At 40.8% G+C, this 27,803-nt stretch overlaps 1 long non-coding RNA gene across 1 annotated transcript in view; it reads right to left on the reverse strand.

The window, feature by feature from the left end:
* Positions 1 to 1,095: 1,095 nt before the first annotated feature.
* The window catches only part of LOC103785380 (uncharacterized), a 106,160-nt gene continuing 79,452 nt past the window's right edge, over positions 1,096 to 27,803 (reverse strand). The window contains exons 10-14 of the long non-coding RNA XR_008622754.1: positions 24,154 to 24,223; positions 21,996 to 22,054; positions 15,935 to 16,044; positions 8,360 to 8,429; positions 1,096 to 5,121 (exon numbers count right to left, since the gene is read on the reverse strand). This is a non-coding gene — a long non-coding RNA (uncharacterized LOC103785380). The remainder of the gene's footprint in view (positions 5,122 to 8,359; positions 8,430 to 15,934; positions 16,045 to 21,995; positions 22,055 to 24,153; positions 24,224 to 27,803) is intronic.

A 27,803-nucleotide genomic window follows, 5' to 3' on the forward strand; every position in this document is an offset into this window, starting at 1 on the left:
TTCCATGTGTACATGAAAAGCGGGTGTATACCACAGGCTTGTGTGAAGTGATTTTATACATCAGTTAGGTGAAGCTAGTTGATGTTGTCTTTTCAAGTGTTATATATTTTTGCTGGTTTTCTGTCCACTTGCTCTACCAGTTATTGAGAATGAGGAATAAAAATGCCCCCCGTCCCTTTTTTTTTTTTTTTTTCGGATGGAGTCTCGCTCTGTTGCCCAGGCTGGAGTGCAATGGCACAAAGTTGGCTCACTACAACCTCCACCTCCTGGGTTCAAGTGATTCTCCTGCCTCAGCCTCCTGAGTAGCTTGGATTACAGGTGCCTGCCACCATGCCTAGCTAATTTTTGAATTTTTAGTGGAGATGGGGTTTCACCATGTTGGCCAGGCTGGTCCTGAACTCCTGACCTCAGGTGATCCACCCGTCTCTGCCTCCCAAAATGTTAAGATTACAGGTGTGAGCCACTGCACCCAGCAAAATGCCCCATTATTATTGCTGAATTGTGTGGTCCTTCTTTTATTTATGGCACTTCTTGCTTTATGTATTTTGAAGCTTTGTTGCAAGCATGTATACATTTATAATTGATCTAGCTTCTGGATATATTAACTCTGACACTATTATGTAATTTTTATCTGTGTATTCCATAATATTCTTATCATGAAGCCTTGCCATAAATCTATTTCTTCAGATATTAATGTAGCCACTCCAGCTTTCTTATGATTACCATTGACACCATATATCTTTTTTCCATCCTTTTACTTTCAACCTATTTGGGTGTTGATTTAAGACTCATCTCCTGTAGGTAGTATAAACTCAGATCTTGCTTTTTTATCCACCTAATGATCTCCATCTTTTAATTTTGGTGTTTAAATTACTAAAATTTAATGTAGTTTTTGATATAGTTGAATCTAAATTTGCCATTTGGGTATTTGGTTTCTATATATCTCCCGTCTGGATTTGTTCCTCTGTTCCAGATTGACTGCATTCTTTTGTGTTCAGTAAATATTTTTAACTTTTCACTATATATTCACTGAATATTTTTATGTACCACTTTAACTTCTCTTTGAATTTTTAATTATGCTTTTATTTTAATTGTTGTTCTAAGGGTTACAATATACATTTTAACCTATCAGAATATACATCAGCTTAATACTAACTTACTTCAAGTAAAACATAGAAACTTTGCTCATATTTATTTCCAAACCCCTCCAACATTGGGCTGTTATCATATAAATTACAGTTATATATTTTAAAACCAACAGTACAATGTAATAATTATTACTTCACATAATCTTAGGTCATTTGGATAATATAGAAAAAATGAAAAAACAATACATAGAGTCTTTTTTATATTAACCCAGCTATTTACCATTTCCTGTGCCCTTCATTTATTCTTGTGGATTCAAGTCACCATATAGAGTCATTTCCTTTTAGACTGAAGGACTGTTTTTAGTTATTTCTTGTAATACAAGTTTGCTAGTAAGGAATTTTATCAGTCTTTATTTCACCTTGGCAGAATGTCCCTATAGATGGACCTAGGAAAGAGAAATACGGAAGCAGCCACAGGCCAGACCAAAACAGGGTTTGTATTAGTGCATTTTTGCATTGCTATTAAGAACTACCTGAGACTGTGTAATCTATAAATAACTTATAGATTGTAGCTAAGGAAGTTGTTACAAAGATATTTATAGGTTTAAAGACTAAAGACGTTTAATTGACTTACACTTCCACAGTCTGTACAGGAAGCATGGCTGTGGAGGCCTCAGGAAACTTACAATCATGGTAGAAGGCAAAGGGGAAGCAGGCAGGTTTTACATGGCCAGAGAAGGAGGAAGAGAGCAGGGGGAGATGCTACACACTTTTAAACAACCAGATCTCACGAGAACTCACTCACTACATGAGAACAGCAAGGGGGAAATCCACCCCCATGATCCAATCACTTCCCACCAGGCCCCTCCTCCAACACTGAGGGTCACAATTGCACAAGAGATTTCAGCAGTGACACAAATCAAAACCGTATCAGAGTTCAAACTTTCTTGCCCAAAGTTTAACATTGTTGTGCACATTTAATTTCCAGAGCACAGAAATGGTTGGTTTTGTCCATTTCATAGTTGTTCTTTGGCGAGAGGATTTCCCAATATCTTCACATGGTCACTTGAGAAACGCCTTTCTCAAACATAATCTTTCATGTTTTATGAAAAAAGTCAACAAAAAAGCCAAACTCTGTAAAATATTGAAAAATGTTTATTCTGCACAAAATACGACTGACCATGGCGCAAGGCACAGTCTCAAGACGTCCTGACCAAGGTGGTTGGGTTACAGCTTTCTTTTTTATGTTTTAGAGAGACAGAAGACATCAATCAATACATGTGAGGTATACATTGGTTTGGTGCAGAAGGGTAGGACAACTTAAAGCAGGGGAAAGTGGGTGCTTACAGGTCATAGGAAGATGCCAAGGTTTTCTGTTTGGCAATTGCTTGGAGGAGTTAAGTTATTTTCTAAAGACCTGGAATCAATAGAAATGAGTGTCTGGGTTAACATAAGGGGTTGTGGAGACCAAGGTTTTTATTACATAGATGAAGTCTCATAAGTGGCTGCCCTTAGAGATAATAAATGGTGAATGTTTCCTATGTAGACTTTAAAAGGTGCTAGAATCTCAGTTAATCTCTTCAGGTTTAGGAGGGCCTGGAAGGGGAAAGATCTAGTTATGTTAAGGAGATGCTTTACAGATGCAAAATTTCCCCAACTGCCTTGCAGGGCCATTTCAAAATATGTCAAAGAAATCTATTTTGGGGGTAAAATATTTTTATTTCCTTTTTTATCATGTGAAGTTATACCTGAGTCAGGTTGAAATTTGGTATCTTATTGCTACAAAGAATCTGTTTTGTCAGTTTTAAGATCTGTTTTAATGTCAATTGTCATGGCCTGAACTAGTTTTCAGGATTCTTTAGAATCCCCTTGGCAGATGAATGGAGGGGAATTCAGTTGATTGGGGGAGTTAGAATTTGATTTTTCTGGTCAGGATTGAGCAGAGGAGGCCAAGCGTGGTGGCTCACACCTGTAATCCCAGCACTTTGGGAGGCCAAGGCAGGTGGATCACCTGAAGTCAGGAGTTCGAGACCAGCCTGGCCAACATTGCGAAACCCCATCTCTACTAAAAATACTAAAATTAGGCCAGGCACAGTGGCTCACGCCTATAATCCCATCACTTTGGGAGGCCGAGGCAGGTGGATCACGAGGTCAGGAGTTCGAGACTAGCCTGACTAACATGGCGAAACCCCATCTCTACAAAAAATACAAAAATTAGCTGGGCCTGGTGGTGCATGCCTATAATCCCAGCTACTCAGGAGGCTGAGGCGGGAGAATCACTTGAACCCGGGAAATGGAGGTTGCAGTGAACCGAGATTGTGCCACTGCACTCCAGCCTGAATGACAGAGTGAGACTCTGTCTCAAAAAAAAAAAAAAAATTAGCCAGGTGTGGTGGTGCACGCCTGTAATACCAGCCATTTGGGAGGCCGAAGCAAGAGAATCACTTGAACCCAGGAAGCAAAGGTTGCAGTCAGCCTAGAACGCACCACTGCACTCCAGCTTGGGCAACAGAGCAAGACTTCATAAAAAAAAAAAAAAATTTCCCAGAGGCAACATCAATGGCCAAACTATCATTTTGTTGCATACCATTGCTGGGGTGGTGTGGCTATGTGCCCTGGGTCTATCCTATCCCTTGGTGGGGACTCACGGCCAACAGATGTAGAGCCAAAAGACTTATAGCCAATTTAAATATCCTAGGCCAGATGGGAATGGAAGTGGAGCAGGCATTTATCAAACCTTAAAATTTTGTAATGTAAGCGTCAAGAACCAAAAGTCAAAAGGCAAGGTTACAAAATTGACTTAGCTATAAATTCTACGCATTAAGCTAGAATATCCTCACTTGGCCACTTGAGAAGTGTCTTTCTCAAACATTTTACATTTTATGAAAAAGCCAACAAGAAAAACCCAACTCTGTAAAATATTTTTTAAATTTTATTCTCAGCCAAATATGAGTGACCATGGCCCAAGGCACAGTCTCCAGAGGTCCTGAGAACATGTACCCAAGGTGATTGGTTTACAACTTGGTTTTATATATTTTAGGGAGACCTAAGACATCAGTCAATACATGTTTTAGTTATAGACTTGTAGCAATTAGCTTGCAAAAGATAAGTACTTTGTTAAAACTTTTTAAGCTACAGAATTTAGAGACTTTTGTTGTGTCACAACGCTTTTAGCAATCTTTTTAATAGTTTGTCCTAAGGTGCTTGATTTAAAAAAACTTTATATAACAATCTGCATAAATCTCATAACTGGGAGCACTATACCCAGGAGGTTTTGTTACCAGATAAGTTCATATCCTCTTTGCAATTTTCTTTTAATTCTACAGGAAAGAGGAAATTATGGTTGGGATGGATGAAAAAGGACCACATACTGGTCCAGGAGGTAAAGTATCTTATTTTGCCAACTGTTTGGGCATCTGTGTGCCCATTTTTTATTTGGAAGATCTAAATTAATTTTGTTGCTCAAAAATCAACCTTTACAATCTTACACATTTACCTCTTCCAAGATAGTGCCTGAGCCTAGAGGGAAGATGCTTATATAGTTTTAGCAGTGGAGCATTAGCATTGAAAATAGATCGGGCCCAATGGGATTCTGAATAGTTTTAAATTTCAGAGAAATTAAGCAGAGAGAGAGTGAAAAAGTAACCTTTGTTGTTTTATCCAATTTTGCAAGCTATGTATAGAGTTAGTAATGTTTAAACAAAAGGGACTTAAGCCCTGCCTAGCTCTGACAATGGCAGGAAAAGAAAACTCACAGGTAACTAAACATTTATCTAGTAAGGCATAGAACAAATTATATTAAGATAGATAGATGAAACATTACTCAATGATTACTTATGCCTTTGTATATAGGCCTGGTCCAGTGTCACATGAAAGCAGTTCATTTTGACTGTCATCTTCTCCCAGGTCTGAAGATGGAACTTTGGTCAACTTGAATTTGATGCCAGATATCAATATTGACTGTTAAGATTCAGTAGGCGTCAGGATTCCCTTTCAGATGAGATACATGTACCCAGGAGTCAAAGCCCTGCAACTTAACAGCACAAGGGTTAGTTAATAACATTTCATAAAGACCTTTTTTAAGTGGGGCTAGAGGGATTCTCTCAACTGATGTCTAATCATCAGGCTGGTGGTGGTGATACTGGAGTTTATGACTTGTTGGCAGCTGTGGAAAGATTCTATGTCCTTATAGTGATTAATTTTTATAGTTTTAATAAGCCTCCAGCAATAAGTCAAGTCAGAGACTTAATTTGGGATTTGATTTTGAGGATATTTGTCAAAAATGTTAAAAGTCTCAAAATATTTTATTAAAACAGAACCATACAACATTATAAAATAATAGTTAATCATTTAACAAGAGTCACAATCAAAAGACTTCAACAACAATATAGGAAGTTACACAAATATAAAAACATTAACCCTTTCAAAGTTTGTTTTTTAAGTATTTTTTAAAACCTAATTAAAACAACACAGGAATTATTTTGATAAAATGTAAAATCACTGTTCCTTAGGCTAATTACCAAAAAAGTAAAACAACAACAACAAAAAAGACCTATGGTAGCAATTATTTTTCCTTATGGGAAGCTTATTTGAATAACCTGAAAGTCAAACCTGCATCCCAGGACTTCTCAAGGACAGAAAGGCTAAAAACAGCAGAGTATAGCAGAATTTGAACTTCTAAGATAATCTCAGAAATTTCAAGTTTAAAAAAGAATTACATAATTAAAATTTAAAAATTTCTTGCAATTTCATTGAGTAAATCAATATTTTAAGAAAATCTAGTCTACCAAAACTTTAGTTTTATATTAGTGTATTTTTAGTATCAAAGCACAATTTCTAGAAGATGATTAAATAATTTCCTTTCCAGTATAGCCAACTTGATCACACACAAAATTTCTTTTATAAATTCTGTTTTTTACAAACCCTATTATGACTTTCACATACTATTTATGACATGCTTGAACTTTCTGTTTTATTCTAGGACAAAAATTTATCATACAAGATTCTTTTTCACACAAAATTATTTTCCTTTTAAACTCTATTACCAAAAAATACTGCTTTTATAGCTATAGCTTTCTTTACATTTCTTTTACTTACTATCAGCTCATTTTACCCTGTTTCAAAGTAACCCTTGAATTAGACAAAAATTATTTACTTTTATTAAGAACACATTTTTATGTGTTATAATTTTTCTTATTTTCATCAGAATATATCTTTTTTTGACATGTTTTACATGTAGAATTATATATTAAATTCAATTTTTATTTTTAGTAACCTTACTTTTTTGTGAAGACCTAGTAAATAGGAAATCTTAAATTGTTTATTACATCAGCATTTTATAGATGAAAACCATTTTATAATTAATTTGTTTGAAAATGTTTTTGTATATATAATCTTTTAAAACAATTGGATATGACCCACATATTTAATAATTCTCTCTTATTTAACTTAACACAACTTCAAGAATTTAAAATTACAGGACAAGTTTATTTATAAACATTTATTCCATTGCATTTATTTGACTATTTATTTATTTTTAATATTTTACCTAGAGTACTTATGAAAACTGTGATGTTAGACAAAGCTAGTCATTATTTAAAGTTATTTCTCTGTTAACCAATTTTACAGCATGTGAATATCAGGTGTTTAACTAAGTATGAAATTTACAGTTAAATAAATGTTTTTTTTTTTTGCTGATAACTCAGGATTTATCTGTTTTCATTAGACCAACAATATTAAATGCCTTATTTATCAAAAATTACACAAAGATCATAGATTTGGGGCTGAGTTTATACTTCTATATCCTTTGTGCCAAACTTTAACACCTTATAAAATATCTATAAGAGATAAACACAAAACCACCTGACCAGTAAATCTAGACAAAATGTGTGCTGACAATTCTGAAGACATTTCTAATTTTATTTTACCAATAATTTTAAAGTCAGCTTATTTGTTAAAGATTTACTTAAGTCACATGAACTAGAAAAGCACTGGGCTTATTTACTTAATTTATGAGTACTCCTTTATTGTAAAGCCAATTTGGTACTTTGTGGTCACAACACATTAAAAAAAATGGATGTACGTACATACAAACACATCTAAACACATACACACACATACAAACAAAGATCTTATAGCTTTTATTTCAGAACTCTAACCATGAGATAAATACAAACTCACCAGTTTGAAAAAAAAAAAAAAAGAAAAAGAAATGGTTGGATGCAGACAGTGGTTTTTATCTCAACTCCAGTAGAAAAGTAACAACAGATTTAAAGCAGGCAGAAAAGAAAATAGAGAAATACACATAAAACTTTAAAGACTCTGTATTCGCAGGTTGACTTTTTTTAAAGACTCTATATTCGCAGGTTGACTTTTGACCTCTGAATTTTTCTTGATGTAATTTAGCCACAAGTTTAAAATGTGCCCAAGAATAGACCATAATATGTAACCAGCTGGAGTATTAGAAAACCTGGCATGCCTTCAAACTTTTCCATTTACACAAATGCTTGCAAGTAGAGGCATCATAAAACCAAACAACGTGCCCAAAAGGGGGTTGTTATCTTTGTATCTCCTCATTCTTTGATTATTTGTTTCCCTTTTTTTAATTTTCTTTAAGGGAGGAACCAAACTGTAGTCTGCGTTTCAATGGAGTGGAGCTGAGAAGTTCAGTCTCTCGTTGATTTACACAAGGGACAGTTCAGTTTCTCAAGCAAATGCACAAACAAGCCAAGTGAGATTAATTTGGGGAGAAAGAGGCAATGGAAAAGATCCTTCAGAATGCTTTCTGAATCAAAATTAGGATCCTGAACAACAACTTCCTAGGAAAAGAACCAGCTCAGAATAAAGCAGAAGACTGTCAACTGAGCAGGAGGTTCAGGGCTGAGGAGGACTTACCAGTTTCACTCAAGAAGAAGCTTGGAGTTGGGGGGCTTTCAATGGGCCCCTGCTGGTACCTTAGCTCTGGGTTTGGGTGACTCTTTCAGGGTTCTGAGTCTTCTCTGAGGCCCCATATGTAGGGTGCCAATTAATATTGACTAAAAAAGCCAAACTGTAACATATGTGAAGAGGTTTATTCTAAGCCAAATATGAGTAGCCATGGCCCAAGGCATGGTCTCAAGAGGTCCTGAGAACATGTGCTCAAGGTGGTTGGGCTACAGCTTTCTTTTCTATGTTTTAGAGAGACATAAGACATCAATCAATACATGTGAGGTATCCATTGGTTTGGTCTAGAAGGGCAGGACAACTTAAAGCAGGGGAAAGTGGGTGCTTACAGGTCATAGGAGGATTCCAAGATTTTCTGATTGGCAATTGCTTGAAAGAGTTAAGTTATTTTCTAAAGACCTGGAATCAATAGAAAAGAATGACTGGGTTAACATAAGGGGTTGTGGAGACCAAGGTTTTTATTACATAGATGAAGTCTCATAAGTGGCTGCCCTTAGAGATAATAGATAGCAAATGTTTTCTATTTAGACTTTTAAAAGGTGCTAGAGTCTCAGTTAATCTCTTCAGGTTTCGGAAGGCCTGGAAGAGGAAAGATCTAGTTATGTTAATGAGATGCTTTACAGATGCAAATGTTTCCCAATGGCTCTGCAGGTCCATTTCAAAATAGGGCCAAAAAACATACTTTGGGGTAAAATATTTTTATTTCCATTTTTATCATGTGAGGTTATACTAGAGTCAGCTTGGACTTTGGTATCTTATTGCTACAAAGAATCTGTTTTGTCAGTGTTAAGATCTGTTTTTTTTTCTTTGTTTTTGTTTGTTTGTTTTGAGAAGTGGTCTCACTTTGTCACCCAGGCTGAAATGCAGTGGCACAATCTCAGCTCACTGCAACCTCTGCCTCCCAGGCTCAAGCGATTCTCCTGCCTCAGCCTCCCAAGTTGCTAGGACTAAGGTGTATGTCACCATGCCTAGCTAATTTTTGTATTTTTGCAGAGACAGGGTTTCACCATGTTGCCCAGGCTATTCTTGAACTCCTGACTTCAAGGGATACGCCCACCTCAGCCTCCCAAAGTGTTGACATTATAGGCATGAGCCACCTCACCAGGCCAAGATCTGTTTTAATGTTCATGCTGGTCAGTTATGCCTGAAATCCAAATGGGAGAGGGTATAATGAGGCATGTCTGACCACCTACTTCCTTCCCTTTATGGCCTTAACTAGTTTTTCAGGTTTCTTTGGAATCTCTTTGGCAGAAGTGTGGGATCCATTCAGTCAATTGGGGGGTTAGAATTGCATTTTTGGTCATGAAACTTGACCTTGAAAGTTATTTTATGAATATGAACCATTTTCTTTTTTTTATTATTATACTTTAAGTTTTGGGATACATGTGCAGAATATGCAGGTTTGTTACATAGGTATACACATGCCATGGTGGTTTGTGGCACTCATCAACCTGCCGTCTACATTAGGTATTTCTTCTAATGCTATCCCTCCCCTAGTCCCCCACCACTGACAGGCCCCAATGTGTGATGTTCCCCTCCCTGTGTCCACGTGTTCTCATTGATCAACTCCCACTTATGAGTGATAACATTCAGTGTTTGGTTTTCTGTTCCTGTGTTAGTTTGCTGAGAATGATGGTTTCCAGCTTCATTCATGTCCCTGCAAAGGACATGAACTCATCCTTTTTTGTGGCTGCATAGTATTCCATGGTGTATATGTGCCACATTTTCTGTATCCAGTCTATCATCAATGGGCATTTAGGTTGGTTCCAAGTCTTTGCTATTGTGAACATTGCCGCAATAAACATATGTATACGTGTGCATGTGTCTTTGTAGTAGAATGATTGATCATCCTTTGGGTATACACCCAGTAATGGGATTACTGGGTCAAATGGAATTTCTGATTCTAGATCCTTAAGGAATCGACACACTCTTCCACAATGGTTGAACTAACTTACACTCCCACCAACAATGTAAAAGCTTTCCTATTTCTCCACATCCTCTCCAGCATCTGTTGTTTCCTGACTTTTTAATGATTGCCAAATACCTAATGACTTTTTAATGATGGCCCCAAATACCTAATCCTGATGGTAATGGTATTAAGAGGTAAGGCCTATGGGAGGTGATTTGGTCATGAGGCTCTACCCCCATGAATGGGATTAGTATCCTTAAAAATGTGGCCTGAGGGAGCTCTTTTACTTCTACTACCATATGAGGACATAGCTAGAAGGTGCCATCTTTGAAGCAGAGATTGAGCCCTCATTGTTCACCACATTTTCTGGCACCTTAATGTTCGAAATCCCTGACTCCAGGACTCTCAGTAAATTACGTTTTTAAAAACTACCCAGTCCAAGTTACATTGTTATAGCACCCTGAAAGAATCAAGGTATAAATTGATAGCAAGAAGTGGTGTGCTGCTCTAACAAATACCTACAAATGCGGATGCAGCTTGGGAACTAGGTAATGGGTAGAGGCCGTAAGAATGCAAAGGATCAGGCTAGAAAAAGCCTACATTTCTGTGAGCAGAGTGTTAAGAGTGATCTGGTTATGGCTCAGAAGAGGAGAGCTGTAAACAATGCCTAATCTTCTTAGAGATTTCCTAAGAGGTCATGAACAGAATTTTGGTATAAATCTGGATGGTAAAGGCCATTCTGATGAAGTCTCGGGTGAAAATGAGAAATGTTATCAGAAACTGGAGGAAAAGCCATCCCTCTTATAAAGTGGCAAATAACCTGGCTGAACTGTGTATGTATCCTAGGGCTTTGTAGAAGGTAGAACTTCTGAGCAATGATAGTATAGTTAGTGAAATAAATATCTAAGCAAAGTGTTGAGGGTGTGGTATGGCCTCTCTTGAATGCTTGTAGTAAAATACAAGAAGATAGAAACAAATTAAAAAGAATTTATAATCAAAAGGGAAGCAGAATGTAAAGATCTGAAAAATTTTCAGTGTGGCTATGTTGTGAAGAGTTAATGAAAAAGCACATTCAGAAGAGAATACTAAAGGTATGACCAAGCCACCATTTGATAAGAAGATTAGTAGGGATAGAAGGAAGGCAGATGCTATTCTGCATGACAATAAGAGAATGACCCTAAAGGCATTTCAGAGACCATCCAGCCTGCCACTCACATCACAGGCTCAGAATACCAAACCTGGGGCGTAAAATGAGGTCAAAAGAGGGACCTTGGGCATCCAAGGAACCTCAGTGCTTGCTGCCCTGAACTACCTCAAGTCTCTGCTCCCTACATTCTGGCACAGCATTTTTCAGCTCCCTCTCTCATCAGATGTGTCTCAAATGGGCCCAGATGTGGTTCAGGCCACCACTCTAAAGTGCACAGGCAGTAAAAATCTTGGCAGCATCAACACAGTGCCATCTCCACAGGAGCACAGAGCAAAATGAGCTGTAGGGACATGGCTACCTCCACCTATATTACTAAGGGTACCCCCAGAGAGCTGCAGGGCATGGACAAAGATGTCCCACAGGAATAGGACTACAATAAAGAGTCACCACTGGGGCAATGTCTATTAAAGCCATGGAGGGACCACCATAAAGGCAAAGTCTGGTAAAACCATGAGGGCAGGGCCATCCCAGAGACCTCAGATTGGTAAAGCCACCAGTGTGCAACTCCAGCCTAGGAGAACCACAAACACAAGACTCCAACACATGAGCACTGTGGCACGGGCTATGCACAGAAAAGTCATTGGGAATGGGACCACTTAAAGCCTTGGGGGCCCAATCCTCATCCAAGTGTGTGTGAAAGGCACAACACTGAGTCAAAGAAGATTATTCTCCAGCCTTAAGTTTTAATATTGTTTGTGCTCTTGGGTTTTAGACTTCCTTGAAACATATTACCCCTTTTCCTTTCTTCTCTCTCCCTTATGGAATGGGAATTTCTAACTTATGCCTGTCCCACCACTGTATTTTGGAAACATAAAACTTGTTTAACTTCAAAAGCTCAGAGTAGAAGGGGAATTTGGCTCAGAATGAATGATACCTTGAGTCTCACCCAAATCTAATGTAGATGATATTTAGATGAGACTTTGAACTTTAAACTTTTGAGTTGATGCAAAAACAGGTTAAGAATTTGGGGGCTATTGACGGGCACGGTGGCTCACGCCTGTAATCCCAACACTTTGGGAAGCCAAGGTGGGTGGATCACGAGGTCAGGAGTTCAAGACCAGCCTGGCCAACATATTGAAACCCCGTCTATACTAAAAATACAAAAATTACCCAGGCATAGTGGCACACGCCTGTAGAACCAGCTACTCAGGAGGCTGAGGCACGAGAATCACCTGAGCCTGGGAGGTGGAGGTTGCAGTGAGCCAAGATTGCACCACTGCACTCCAGCCTGGGTAACAGAGTGAGACTCCGTCTCAGGAAAAAAAAAAAAAAAAAAAAAAAAAGAATTTGGGGGCTATTAGGATAGGACGAATATATTTTGCATGTGGGAAAGACACAAATTTGGGGGGCCCAAGGGTGGGAAGGTATGTTCTAAAAGTCTGTATCCCCCAAAATTTATATGTTGAAACCTAACCCCCAAGGTGATATTATTAAGAGATGTAGCCTTTGGAAGCTGATTAGATAATGGAGGGTCAGTCATACTGAATGGGATTAGTTCCCTAATAAAACAGACGTGAGAGAGCTTGTCACCTCTTCTGCCATGTGAGCACATAGATAGAAGGTGCCATCTTTGAAGCAGAGAGTGAGCCTTCAACAGATAATGAATGTGCTGGGGCCTTGATCTTGGACTTCCCAGACACCAGAACTGTGAGCAGTAAGTTTTATTATTTATAAAAGCTTATAAATTACCTAGCTATGGTATTTTGCTACAGCAGCCTGAATGGACTAAAATAAGGCTGATATATTTTATTGATAATTTCAAAGAATCTGTTTAAAATTCATTGATTATTAATTTTTGGCTTTCTATTCCTGTGATTTCACTTTCAAAATGATTGACTCAATTCTTCTCATTTGCTTGGATTAATTATTTGTTTATTAACATTTGGTAAGATTAGTTCATTCTTTTCAGTCTTATTACCTTAATTTTCAAAACTGTTTTATTTAACACTTGGTTGAGCTTATGATAATAAATAAATAAACATTTTAATAAAGTCATTAATGGATAAAGGCTTTCCTCTGAGAAAAGCATCTGCAGGCATAATAGGATTTGACTTGATGTATTTTGCCTTTAATTATTCTCTGGATATTATGTAAGTTCCCTTTTTATTTCCTATTTGAGTAAAAGAGAATCTTAAACGTGTTTATTAATTTCAGATTGGATAAGATTTTGGTAACGTTTCTTTACTTCCAAATTTATTGAATAGACAAATGATATGGATGGCTAAATGCTTACTATTTTAATACACTAAATGATTTTAAGCCAAAAGACTGATAAACCTATTAAAAATTCTCATTCTTGCCGGGCGCAGTGGCTCACACCTGTAATCCCAGCACTTTAGGAGGCCAAGGTGGGCGGATCACTTGAGGTCAGGAGTTTGAGACCAGCCTGGCCAACATGGGGAAACCCCGTCTCTACTAAAAAATACAAAAATAGGCCGGCGTGGTGGCAGGCACCTGTAATCTCACCTACTCAGGGGGCTGAGGCAGGAGAATCACTTGAACCTGGGAGGTTGGAGGTTGCAGTGAGCCAAGATCAGGCCACTACACTCCAGCCTGGGCGACAGAGCCAGAAGTCCATCTCAAAAAAAAAAAAAAAAAAAACTCATTCTCTAATTGTGAGATGTAAAGTGTTATATTTAATACGTAAATTGTGTTTATTGATTGAATAATTCAGTTCTTTATGTCTTTTACAGGAATTTAAAGACTGATTTATGCATAAAACAAGAGAATCAGAAGTATTAAATTTAATCAGTGCTTATTATGGCATGGTCCATTTATATCAGTGTTTTTCTTTTTGAGAGTATTTCCTTATTTTCTGAATCCATGTATAAATAAAAGCTATTTTCTACTAAAAAAAAAAAACCATGGTAACATGGATCAATAAATAATACAGATCAAAGCAGAACTAAACAAAATAGAGATGAAAAACCAACACAAAGGATCAACAAAATGAAAAATTGATTCTTTGAAAATATAAACAAAACTGCCGGGCACGATGGCTCACTCCTGTAATCCCAGCACTTCGGGAGGCCGAGACGGGTGAATCACTTGAGGTCAGGAGTTCGAGATCAGCGTGGCCAAAATGGTGAAATCCCATCTCTATTAGAAATAAAAAAAGTAGCCAGGCATGGTGGCGCACGCCTGTAAACTCAGCTACTAGGGAGGCTGAGGCACAAGAATCGCTTGAACCCAGGAGATGGAGGTTGCAGTGAGCCAAGATCACACCACTGCACTCCAGCCTGGGTGACAGTTTTATATTTATATATATATATACACACACACACACACACACATATGAACCTGATAAACCACTAGCTAGACTAACCAAGAAAAGAACAGACCCAAATAAACAAAATCAGAAATGGCAAAGGAGAGATTACCACTGATACCACAGAAATACAAAAGATCATCAGAGAGTATTATGAACAACTATACACTAACGAACTGGAAAACCTAGAATATGCAGTCTATATATACACAATGGAATACTCTTCAGCCATTAAAAAAATGAAATCATGTATTTGCAGCGACTTGGATGGAACTGAAGATCATTATGTTAAGTAAAATAAGCCAGGCACAGAAAGGAAAATATAGCTCTCATTCATCTGTAGGAGCTAAAATACTTGTTGGCATGGCGGTGGAGCGTGGAATGATAGATACCAGAGACAGGGAAGGGTGTATTTGCGGGAGAGCAGTGGGGCTGAAGAGAGTTGGTTAATGCGTAGAAACATACAGTTAGAAAAAATAAGTTCTAAACTTTGATAGAAGAGTAAGGTGACTATAATCAACACTTTTCTGTAGTTTTAAAATAGCTGGAAGAAAGGACTTGAAATGTACCCAACACATAGAAATGATAAATACTTTGTTGATAGGTAACTTAAATATCATGAATTGATCATTACACATTGTATGCATGTAACAAAATTTCACATGTACCCTTAAATATATACAAATATAATGTATCAAAAAATTAAAAATAGAAAATTAAGAAAATAAATAATAAATTAAAAAGCTTAAAATATGGAAAGTAAAAAGCTGTTTAATAGTATTGAAAAGTGCTTCTGTTGCAATCTTAAATGAGGTCCACAGCAAGCATACATTACTTTTTTTGTTTTTTTAAGTGTCTGTTATGGAAGGAGAGTATAGAAATGTGTTACTCTCTGTAAGGCAATTTCTGTAATATACAAATTATGCCTAACTACCTCTATTGGCTATGCTTAGAAAAGGATTGTGGCAGACCAATTCTCCCTGACAATCACACAGACAGGCCTGCATGACAGTCACACAGGCAGGCCTGCATAGCACCTCAGTTACACAGACAAATTTCTACAGAGTGGCCTTAACATTGAGCAAATAGTTTAACCGAGGGAAATCGATGCCCAGACATCAAAGCTAGAAATGAAACATATGGTCAAGGCCGGGCGCGGTGGCTCACGCCTATAATCCCAGCGCTTTGGGAGGCCAAGGAGGGCAGATCACCTGAGGCCAGGAGTTCGAAACCAGCCTGACCAATATGGAGAAACCCTAACTCTACTAGAAATACAAAATTAGCCGGGCGTGGTGGCGCATGCGTGTAATCCCAGCTACTCGGGAGCCTGAGGCAGGAGAATCGCTTGAGTCAGGGAGGCGGATGTTGCAGTGAGCGGAGATCGCGCCATTGCACTCCAGCCTGGGCAACAACAGCGAAACTCCGTCTCAAAAAACAAAAGAAAAGAAAGAAACATATGGTCAGTAGGAACCTTGCATGGGCTTCTCTGGAACAAGCCAAAAGAATGGAGACAGTCTTACATTCCTAGTGCCAGGACCCATCTCGGGTCAATGAAATCTGAGACGAGTCAAGGTAACAGAGGCAGCTGTTTGAATTCATTGGAGAGTCCAAGGCAGCTCTCCGGACCAAGCTGTAAAGGAAATAAGATAGAAATAATCATTCCGGTACCACAGTAGACAGGCTTTGAAGGTACTGGGGCCCTTTTAATTGGACTTAGCAAGCATTTTTTTTGCCTCTGACATTCTAGTTGAAGCAAATTTAGTTACCAATAGACATAGGCGAATGCTATATTGCAGTAGGCACATAACCCCAACCTATATAAGCACTAAGAAAATTGTTACACTTTGAGTTGGTCTGGTGGAATTATCTCCAGCGTTCTTCCTGTATCCAGTTACAGCAATAAATTCCTGTGTTTCCTAGTTTGCCTGCTTTTCCGTACTAGGCCTCTAGAAAATGCAGCGGGCCGGGCTTCGTTCCTGGAACAGGAGTAACTCCCAAACAAGTATTAGTGTAGGACTGAAAATAAACGCAGAATATCTTGAGAGTCTCAAAGGAAAATAGGGTGGCTAGAGAGGCCTTTCTCTAAGTCTTGAACTTCTAGCATTTTATTCTCTCTCTTAAGCTTGGAGACTTCACACTTATCCTTTCAGGTAGAAAATCTGATACTATGGGAAAGTACTGGATATAGAATGTTGAGTAGAACTGCACAGATTGCATATAATGAAAGCAGAACTCCATAGACAAGGTCAGGTGTCAATTAAATTTCTGAAATAACAATATTCCTGATGAGGGTGGGTGGTTTTAGGTCTCAGTTTGATTCACATGGAAAACAAAAGCGGAAGTTGAGTAGTAAGGCAAGGTTGCCCCCAAACTGGACAAAACATAAGGCAGCCATGTTTGCCGGAGTTTTTTCAGACACGAGGGGCGGGAGAAGAGGGATCTAGACACGGCTTCTTGGCGTATCTGGAGCACTACTGCCATCGTGAGGATGAAGTTTCATGAAACCCTACGCCATTACACTGTTCTCGAATTCTGGAGAACAGTATTTTTCTCTGTTGGGGAAATTCTGATCTGTGGGAAGGAGGAAGAGGCGTGGGGCTCCAAGCTAGGTCTTCTTGCCTTCTCCTCTAAGACCTTAAGATAGACCTGGACATTGGCGGTATCTTGGTGTAGAACCTGGAGAGTGAGGACTTAGAATGAACCAGCCCCTGCCGGGCGGTCCTGGCACAGAAAGTCGTGAGGCGGGGCCTCGGTTCCTCCTCTGGGCAGGACTGCAGGAACCCGCTCAAAGACAAATGCAGGCTCTTGTGGGCATCTGTCTCCTGTTCCTGCCCCTTGGAGCAAAAGTCAGTAGGTTTTCACATGGTATTATCTTACTACGGGTCGTTGGCTCTCTTGTGGCATCAGTATCCGCACACAATGAACAACGTTCTTCCAGGGGAGGTTTACAGGATTTGCTCTTAGAACCTTCACTCTCCAGGTTCTATACCAAGGTACCGCCAATGTCCAGGTCTCTTTTAAAGCCTCAAACGAGACTAAGCAAGGACTCCCAGCATGGAGGCGAACCCTCTTCCACCTTTTACCAGACCACACCTGCCCCAACAGGTAGTCCTCACTAGAACTCTTTAATGGCGTAGGGTTTCGTTAAACGATATCCTCACGATGGCAGTAGAGCTCCAGATATGCCAATAAACCTCACCTTGGAGAACTCTACTCCCGCTCTTCTTGTGTGAAAAAACGCCACCCATAGACAAAGGCGCCACCAAACATGGGTGCCTTGCATTTTGCCTTCTTTGGGGCCACCTGGTCTTACTGCTGCACTTTTGCTTTTGTTTTTGTTTTTCTTTTGAGACGGAGTCTCGCTCTGTCGCCCAGGGTGGAGTGCAGTGGCACGATCTCAGCTCACTGCAACCTCCGCCTCCCGGGTTCAAGCAATCCTCCTGCCTCAGCCTCCCAAGTAACTGTGATTACAGGCACCGCACCCAAGTCGAGCTAATTTTTGTATTTTTAGTAGAGACGAGGTTTCACCATGTTAGCCAGGTTGATCACGAACTCCTGACCTCAGGTGATCCGCCCGCCTCGGCCTCCCAAAGTGCTGTGATTACAGATGTGAGCCACCCCACCTGGCCTTGCTTTTGTCTTCCGTTTGAAATCAAACCAAACTCTAAACCACGCACCCTCGTCAAGAATCTTATTATTTCAGAAATTAAATGTCTTCTTGATCTAGTCTATATGGGTATGATTTACTTCACAGAATTATATGTCCAGTACTTTCCAAGGCATCAAACTGTCTCCTTCAGGGGATAAATTCAATGGATGAGGGCACAAAAAGGAGAAAGTTGCTAGAAGCTTAGAGATTTTCGCTGGCAAACAATTTACAAATCCTGGTGGTCTCTGTTCTGGCTCCCCTCCCAGACAACCAGGGAGTTCTTCATGTTGTAGCTCATGTGTTGCATTGTAGGCAACAATGTGGCATGCATGAATCATAGAGAAGGGACCAGATAGCTGTCATTACTGCATGTCAAATATGTTCCGCATGGCATGATACTCATAGTACATATGTTCAATTCCTGTCCAGGTTACTCAGTGTTTCATCTCGGGGTCTCATCATCTAACATCAAAACACAGCATGTTCCCATGCCATTACATATTCTTCAGGTATTTCCTGAGACTTTATGGTGTGTGTGTGTCTGTCTGCATTTTATAATTTGTCTTTTAGGTATAATGTTTACAGTATTCTCCCACTAATTAATTAAAAAATAATGGCTGCCAAAGATTCGGAAAAATCCACATACTACTAAAGAAGAAAAACACTACCATACAACGTGTCAAGGCAACTAACCTTTTGGATCATTTCTGTGTATATCTTTCAATATATATATACATTCTTGATTTCATGTAAAAAATAAATCTGTATTAAAACTGGATTATAGGCTGGGCACGGTGGCTCACACCTGTAATCCCAGCACTTTGGGAGGCCAAGGTGGGCGGATCACCTGAGGTCAGGAGTTCGTGATCAACCCGGCCAACACAGTGAAACTTCATCTCTACTAAAAATACAAAACTTAGCGGGCACCTGTAATCCCAGCTACTCAGGAGGCTGGGGCAGGACAATCACTTGAACCTGGGAGGCAGAGGGTGCAGTGAGCCAAGATCATGCCACTGCACTCCAGCCTGGGCAACAGAGGGAAACTTTGTCTCAAAAACAAAACAAAACAAAACAAAAAAACTGGATTACATTGTACATTGTGGATTGAATCAGACCAAGTATGTATGTTAACAAAGGTTTGAGGAGCATGAATTAATTTGAATGTCATCAATACTATCTTATATGTCAACATTTTAAGCCTTCATTATAAACAAAGGTAAATCTTAAAACTATGCCCTCGAAAACATTGCTTTAGAAAAGTAGACACTATTTTTTGTTTGAATTTTTACAGATACATCACAATGTGCATATTGGCTCTCTAGAACACATACATGATTATATATTTGGTTTAAGGTTATCACATCTTAGAAGTAGAGTAAAAAATATTTTACTTTGTCATTTACCGTGTGGAAGGGTTTAATCCTCAAGGTTCAATAATTTACTTTTCTCACTAAATCAGACACAGGGAATGGCTGCTTATGAGGACATAGAATGCAATTAAGATTTTGTGAGGACTAAAGGGATTACCTGGTGCAGATGAATGACATGTATCCAACCTAAATGGGAATGATAGGCTCATTGCCCCTCCACACTATCCTCCCTTGCAGAAGAAACCAATCAACCTCCTGTCACTACCACTGGGATTCAGCTAGGTGTGATTTCCTTACCAGGCTTCTATCCACTGCCTAGGCACACAGCCTCTATTAAAGATAGTTAGCAAGGAATGAATAAACAATTCTTTAGCCTAAGGAATTCTAGGTCTGAGACCAGCAACTTTTCTAGCTTTGTTACACTAAGTAGCTAGTCAGGTATAAGCAGAGCAGGTGAGGCTCTCCCCACCCACCAGGAATGTCAGGCGACCATCAGGTGATAGTCAAGCATTTGTCACACTGCCTCTCTAAAATAATAACTGGGTGCACCCTGCACCAAGAAGCAGTTTCCCAATAGATAAAAACACCTGAAATTGGTAATCAGCAGCTTCCAGTAAGATCTCAGGAATTGGTCAAGTGGGCTTCACATTAAGAGGCAAAATGGTGGAATTTAACCGGTATATGGCCTTCCAGGGATATTGCACGGTAAAGGGAAGAATGCCTCACCTGAGCATGTGTACAGCTTCAGTAAATACACTGCGCATGCAGGCAGCCTGCCGCAATGGAAGAATCAAAAGAAAAGGGACACAAGATGCCGGAAGTAGGCCACCATATAAAATCCTAGGTCCAAGGTCAAACGGAGCACTTGACCAAGATGTCTGCTTGGCCCTCTTCCAAGTGTACTTTACTTTCTTTTCATTTCTGCTCTAAAGCTTTTGAATAAACATCACTCCTGCTCTAAAACTTTCCTTGGTCTCTTCTTCTGCCTTATGCCCCTCAGTCGGATTCTTTCTTCTCAGAAGGCAGGAATCGAGGTTGCTCCAGACCTGTTTGGATTCAATGCTGGTAGCACAGATAACTTCAACCGCTAACATATTTATACAAATACAACCCAAAGAAAGCCAAACACCATTTCATAGTTGACAGTGTTTACTGTATGATTGTTATACCAAATAGGCCAAATATATCATTTTTGGACTTCAGAGGACTTAATATCTAAAATAGTAATTATGTCAGAAAAAAACATAATTTATAATTTAATTTTGGAAGCTTTGTCAAATATCAATGGTTTAAAACACTTGATATTATAAAATCAAATCCCAGGTCACCATAAGTCATTTAATTAGCCAAAACAATAACTCAAAATGTTTTAAAACGGAAAAAACCTTTACTCATTAAGAGGGAGACTTAGCTCTCCAAACAATCTGTCTTTTTTTCTTTCCCTTCTTCTTCCTACAGTTTATTCAAAAGGCAAACAAAAATCTTTCATCATTTCTTAATATTACATGAAAATCTTGTTCAAGAGAGAAAGCCAAATTTCACCATTGTATTAGTGCACTATTGATGTCAAACCCAAATCTTAATGAAACCTTATGGACAAATCTATCCAATTTTAATGTCTGACCATAAGGTAAGATTCTTATAAATCTTTTATAATTCTTTGCCAATTTTTGTTAAAGAGCAAATTAGTGCTGTAAGAAAACTCTGTTGTACTTTTTTTTTTTTTTTTTTTTGAGACGGAGTCTTGCTCTGTCGCCCAGGCTGGAGTGTAATGGCGCTATCTCGGCTCACTGCAACCTCCACTTCCCAGGTTCAAGCAATTCTCCTGCCTCAGCCTCCTGAGTAGCTGGGATTACAGGTGCCCGCCACCACACCCAGCTAATTTTTGTATTTTTAATAGAGATGGGGTTTCACCATGTTGGTCAGGCTGGTCTCGAACCCCTGACCTCGTGATCCACCCGCCTCAGCCTCCCAAAGTGCTAGGATTACAGGTGTGAGCCACCATGCCCAGCCAACTCTGTTGTACTTTTATTCCAATGTTCAATTTATGGAAAAATTAAATAGTACCCCTTTAACTTTAGCTAATATGTTCACACACAGAATTTCATTTACAATTAATTTGTCACAAGCCTTCCACAAGTGTTCAAACCTTCAGATTTTTCTACCTAACTTAAAACATTATTATTTTAGAGAGGCAGTGTGACAACTGTTTGACTACCGCCTGATGGTCAGCTGACATTCCCAGTGGGTCGGCAAGAGCCCTCTCCTGCCCTGCTCATATCTGACTAGCGACCTACTATAACTGCTTCAGATATGGGACACTGTCTCATATGTAGGGCTGCTCTCTTCCACAAAAATGGTCAGACCAAGCTATTTCTCCAGGAGGTAGTTTAGCAGTCCCCAACCTTTTTAGCATCAGGGATCGGTTTTGTGGAAGATAAATTTTGCACAGTCCAAGGTTGGGGATGGTTTCAGTTAGATTCAAGCTCACTACATTAATCATGCACTTTATTTCTATTGTTATTACACTGTAATATATAATGAAATAATTATACAACTCACCATAATGTAGAATCAGTAGGCACCCTGAGCCTTGTTTTCCTGCAACTAGATGATCCCATCTGGGGGTCATAAGAGACAGTGACAGATCATCAGGCATTAGATTTTCATAAGGATAGCCCAACCTAGATCCTTGCATGAACAGTTCACAATAGGATTCATGCTCCTATGAGACTCTAATGTTGCCAATGCTGACAAGAGGTGGAACTCAGGCAGTAATGCAAACGATGGGGAGTGGCTTTAAATATCAGTGAAACTTTGCCTGCTCCACGCTCACCTCCTGCTATGCAGCCCAGTTCCTAAGAGACCACAGAACAGTACAGGTCTGTGGCCCAGGAACTGGAGACCCTTGATCTAGCAGATATCTAAGTCTACGTTAGGTGAAACAGCGTGGGGAGTCTAGATGTCATTTTGTCATTTCCAGGAATGGGGGTCATTGAGAAATGCTTCCCAGAGGGTCGTTAAGACACTTCTATTTTTGTTTTGTTTTGTTTTGTTTTGAGACAGGGTTTCACTTTGTCTCCCAGGAAGAAGTGCACTGTTGCCCACTGCAACCTTGACCTCCAGGGCTCAAGCAATCCCCCCAGCTTAGCCTCCTAAGTAGCTGGGACTATGGGCAGGCACTACCGTGCCCAGCTAATTTTGTGGGGATTTTTATAGAGACAGAGCTTCACCATGTTACCCAAGCTGGTCTCAAACTCCTGAGCTCAAGCAATCCACCTGCCTCAGCCTCCCAAACTGCTAGGATTACAGACATGAGCCACCGGGCCTGGCCGAATCTTTAAAACATTCCTGAATGCCAATAGCATCTATGTCTACAGACCATCAATCAACTCAACTGTAACCAGCTTGAGGGAGAGCTAGGTACAGTCAAGGATGTCACAAAAGCCAGGTCCCTTACCCTGGAATGCCTGCCTGAATCTTCAGAGGCCAGGAGAAGTCCTACCTGAAGAAGATCTTGAAGCACTGGAAGGTCACACTACAGTATCAGACTAATATTACATCCTTTTTTAAAAGATTCAGATACTGAGATAACAAACAATGAAAAAGAATGTCATGGGGAACAAGTCACCCATACAATTTTAGCCACCCTTGTTGATTTTTCAATTATGAGTCACGGAGTATCTGGAGGTCTCCACACCTAAGGGTGGATATCTTCATGAAGAACTAGCTTTGAAGCTGGTACACAGAACGCTCGCTAGAACGAGATAAATACTGGTTTCCTCAGGACTAAAAAATGCCATCATTCTCAGGGAATGTCCAACGGAAAAGAGCCACCTATCTGCCCTCCTTGAGAGAACTGAGATTACCATCAGTGTCCTAGTATGAGAAAAGACATTCCCATGAACTTATAAAGTCACAGATAATCCTGGCTTGTGGGCTTAGATAATTGCTTAGGCTTTCCATTACATTCTTGCTTCCTGGAAGCAGCTAGCTCAGTCCTGGTCCCTCACTCACCAGATACTTCACTAAGACTTTGCATTTGTCCATTGATTGTGCCAGGCCTCAGAGAAAAGGGTAGGAATGCCAACTTGTGTCTTGGGCCTGTTCAGCCTCCACTGGCTTTTCCTTCCGCGACGGCTAGGGTTTACGTGGAGGAAATGCTCACGGCTTCGGAGGCTATGAAACTACTTCCGCACGATGGCAGTATTGTCCGAGAAAAGCCAAGTAGCGCTAGGCGCTCCTCTCCCGCCCATCACGTTTGAAAAAAATGCCATGAAGGGACAAAGACACCAGAAACTAAAACTATCTAACATTTTTGCTCAACTTGCATAAATGTATTCCATTCTTGGCATTTTGCTTTTGGCTTCCATTGTTTTTTTTGTTTTTGTTTTTTCTTTTTACAGACGGAGTTTCGCACTTGTTGCCCAGGCTGAAGTGCAGTGGCTCAGTCTTGGCTCACGGAAACTTCCGCCGCCCGGGTTCAAGTAACTCTCCTGCCTCAGCCTCCCAAGTAGCTGGGATTACAGGGACGCACCACCACGCCCGTCTAGTTTTTGTATTTTTAGTAGAGACGGGTTTCACCATGTTGACCAGGATGGTCGTGAACTCCTGACCTCAGGTGATCCACCCACTTCGGCCTCCCAAAGTTCTGGGATTACAGGTGTGAGCCACCCCGTCTGGCCCCATCGGATATTAAACTGAGATCTAATCCACTCACCCTCATCAAGCATCTCCTGTTTTCAAGAACTCAGTATTGGCCAGCCAAGATTGCTCCAGTGCACTCCAGCCTGGGTGACAGAATGAGAGTCGGGCTCAAAAAAAAAGAAAAGAAAAAGAAAGAAAAAAAGAAAAGAAAAAGAACTCAGTATCCGCACAACCAAGTCTTTCCCTTTCTGCTTTTTCACTCAACATCATATCTGAAGGGTTTTATTATGATATCGAATTGTCTTGTAATATTGGGGACAGACCTCAGGGATCCATGCCTACGGAAACAAACAAACAAAAAAGCAACAACAAATGTTTACCCCTAAGGTCTTGGAGAATAGCAAAGCTAAGCACCAGGCCATGTGGTTCTTGTCCTGACCCTCTGTCAGGCCTCTGAGCCCAAGCTAAGCCATCATATCCCCTGTGACCTGCACGTACACATCCAGATGGCCGGTTCCTGCCTTAACTGATGACATTCTACCACAAAAGAAGTGAAAATGGCCTGTTCCTGCCTTAGCTGATGACATTGTCTTGTGAAATTCCTTTTCCTGGCTCATCCTGGCTCAAAAAGCTCCCCTACTGAGCACCTTGGAGCACCCTGTGACCCCGACTCTGCCCACCAGAGAACAACTCCCCTTTGACTATAATTTTCCTTTATCTACCCAAATCCTATAAAACAGCCCCACCTTTATCTCCCTTCCCTGACTCTCTTTTCAGACTCAGCCCGCCTGCGCCCAGGTGAAATAAACAGCCATGTTGCTCACACAAAGCCTGTTTAGTGGTCTCTTCACACGGACGTGCATGAAATTTTGTGCCATGACTCGGATCAGGGGACCTCCCTTGGGAGATCAATCCCTTGTCCTCCTGCTCTTTGCTCCATGAAAAAGATCCACTTACAACCTCAGGTCCTCAGACCAACTAGCCCAAGGAACATCTCACCAATTTTAAATCGGGTAAGCGGCCTCTTTTTACTCACTTCTCCAACCTCCCTCACTATCCCTCAACCTCTTTCTCCTTTCAGTCTTGGTGCCACACTTTAATCTCTCCCTTCTCTTAATTTCAATTCCTTTCATTTTCTGGTAGAGACAAAGGAGACACGTTTTATCCATGGACCCAAAACTCCAGCGCCGGTCATGGACTAGGGAAGGCAGCCTTCCCTTAGTGTTTAATCATTGCAGGGACACCTCTCTGATTATTCACCCAGGTTTCAGAGGTGTCAGACCACTCAAGGACACCTGCCTTGGTCTTTCACCCTTAGCAGCAAGTCCCGCTTTTCTAGGGGAGGGGCAAGTACCCCAACCCCTTCTCTCCATGTCTCTACCCCTTCTCTGCCTTTCTGGGGGGCAAGAAACCCCCAACCTCTTCTCCTTCACTCTTAGCAGCAAGTCTCACTTTTCTGGGGGAGGGGCAAGTACCCCAACCTTTTATCTCTGCGCCCCGATCCCTTCTTTCCATGCTCCAACCTCTTATATCTCTGCACCCTGATCCCTTATTTCTGCACCCCAACCTCTTATATCTCTGTGCCCTGATCCCTTATTTCCATGCCCCGACCTCATATCTCTGCGCCTCAACCCCTTTCCCGCTTTTCTGGAGGGTAAGAACCCCCGAACCACTTCCCTCCATGTCTCATACTCTCCCTTTTCTTTAAACTTGCCTCCTTCACTATAGGCAACCTTCCACCCTCCATTCCTCCTTCTTCTCCCTTAGCCTGTGTTCTTAAGAACATAAAACCTCTTCAACTCTTGCCTGACCTAAAACCTAAATGCCTTATTTTCTTCCACAATGCCGCTTGACCCCAATACAAACTTGACAGTGGTTCTAAATGGCCAGAAAACGGCACTTTCGATTTCTCCATCCTACAAGATCTAAATAATTCTTGTCGTAAAATAGGCAAACGGTCTGAGGTGCCTGACGTCCAGGCATTCTTTTACACATCGGTCCCTTCCTAGTCTCTGTTCCCAGTGTAACTAGTCCCAAATCTTCCTTCTTTCCCTCCCGCCTGTTCCCTCAGTCCCAACCCCAAGCGTCACTGAGTCTTTCTAATCTTCCTTTTCTACAGACCCATCTGACCTCTCCCCTCCTCGCCAGGCCAAGCTAGGTCCCAATTCTTCCTCAGCCTCCGCTCTTCCACCCTATAATCCTTCTACCACCTCCCCTCCTCACACCCGGTCCAGCTTACAGTTTAGTTCCGCGACTAGTTCTTCCCCACCTGCCCAACAATTTCCTCTTAAAAAGGTGGCTGAAGCTAAAAGCATAGTCAAAGTTAATGCTCCTTTTTCTTTATCCAACCTCTCCCAAATCAGTTAGCGTTTAGGCTCTTTCATCAAATCTGAAAAACCCAGCCCAGTTCATGGCTCGTTCGGCAGCAACCCTGAGACGCTTTACAGCCCTAGACCCTAAAAGGTCAAAAGGCCATCTTATTCTCAATATACGTTTTATTACCCAATCCACTCCTGACATTAAATAAAACTCCAAAAATTAAATTCCGGCCCTCAAACCCCACAACAGGAGTTAATTAACCTCACCTTCAAGGTGTACAATAATACAATAGAGGCAGCCAAGTAGCAACGTATTTCTGAGTTGCAATTCCTTGCCTCCACTGTGAGACAAACCCCAGCCACATCTCCAGCACACAAGAACTCCAAATGCCCGAACCGCAGCTGCCAGGGGTTCCTCCAGAACCTCCTCCCCCAGGAGCCTGCTACAAGTGCCGGAAATCTGGCCACTGGGCCAAGGAATGCCCACAGCCCGGGATTCCTCCTAAGCCGCATCCCATCTGTGTGGGACCCCACTGAAAATTGGACTGTTCAACTCACTTGGCAACCACTCCCAGAGCCCCTGGAACTCTGGCCCAAGGCTCTGTGACTGACTCCTTCCCAGATCTTCTCCGCTTAGCAGCTGAAGACTGACACTGCCCGATCGCCTCGGAAGCCTACAGGACCATCACAGACGCTCTAGGTAACTCTCACAGTGGAGGGTAAGTCTGTCCCCTTCTTAATCAATATGGAGGCTACCCACTCCTCATTACCTTCTTTTCAAGGGCCTGTTTCCCTTGCCTCCATAACTGTTGTGGGTATTGATGGCCAGGCTTCTAAACCTCTTAAAACTCCCCAACTCTAGTGCCAACTTAAACAATACTCTTTTAAGCACTCCTTTTTAGTTATCCCCACCTGCCCAGTTCCCTTATTAGGCCGAGACACTTTAACTAAATTATCTGCTTCCCTGATTGTTCCTAGGCTACAGCCACACCTCATTGCTGCCTTTTCCCCCAGTTCAAAGCCTCCTTCACATCCTCCCCTTGTATCTCCCCACCTTAACCCACAAGTATAAGACACCTCTACTCCCTCCTTAGCAACCGATCACGCACCCCTTACCATCCCATTAAAACCTAATCACCCTTACCCTGCTCATCGCCAATATCCCATCCCACAGCACGTTTTAAAAGGATTAAAGCCTGTTATCACTCGCCTGCTACAGCATGGGCTTCTAAAACCTATAAACTCTCCTTACAATTCCCCCATTTTACCTGTCCAAAAACCAGACAAGTCTTACAGATTAGTTCAGGATCTGCGCCTTATCAACCAAATTGTTTTGCCTATCCACCCCATGGTGCCAAATCCATATACTCTCCTATCCTCAGTACCTCCCTCTACAACCCATTAT

The sequence above is a fragment of the Pan paniscus genome, chromosome X (assembly GCF_029289425.2).
Source record: "Pan paniscus chromosome X, NHGRI_mPanPan1-v2.0_pri, whole genome shotgun sequence".
NCBI classification, from domain to species: domain Eukaryota; kingdom Metazoa; phylum Chordata; class Mammalia; order Primates; family Hominidae; genus Pan; species Pan paniscus.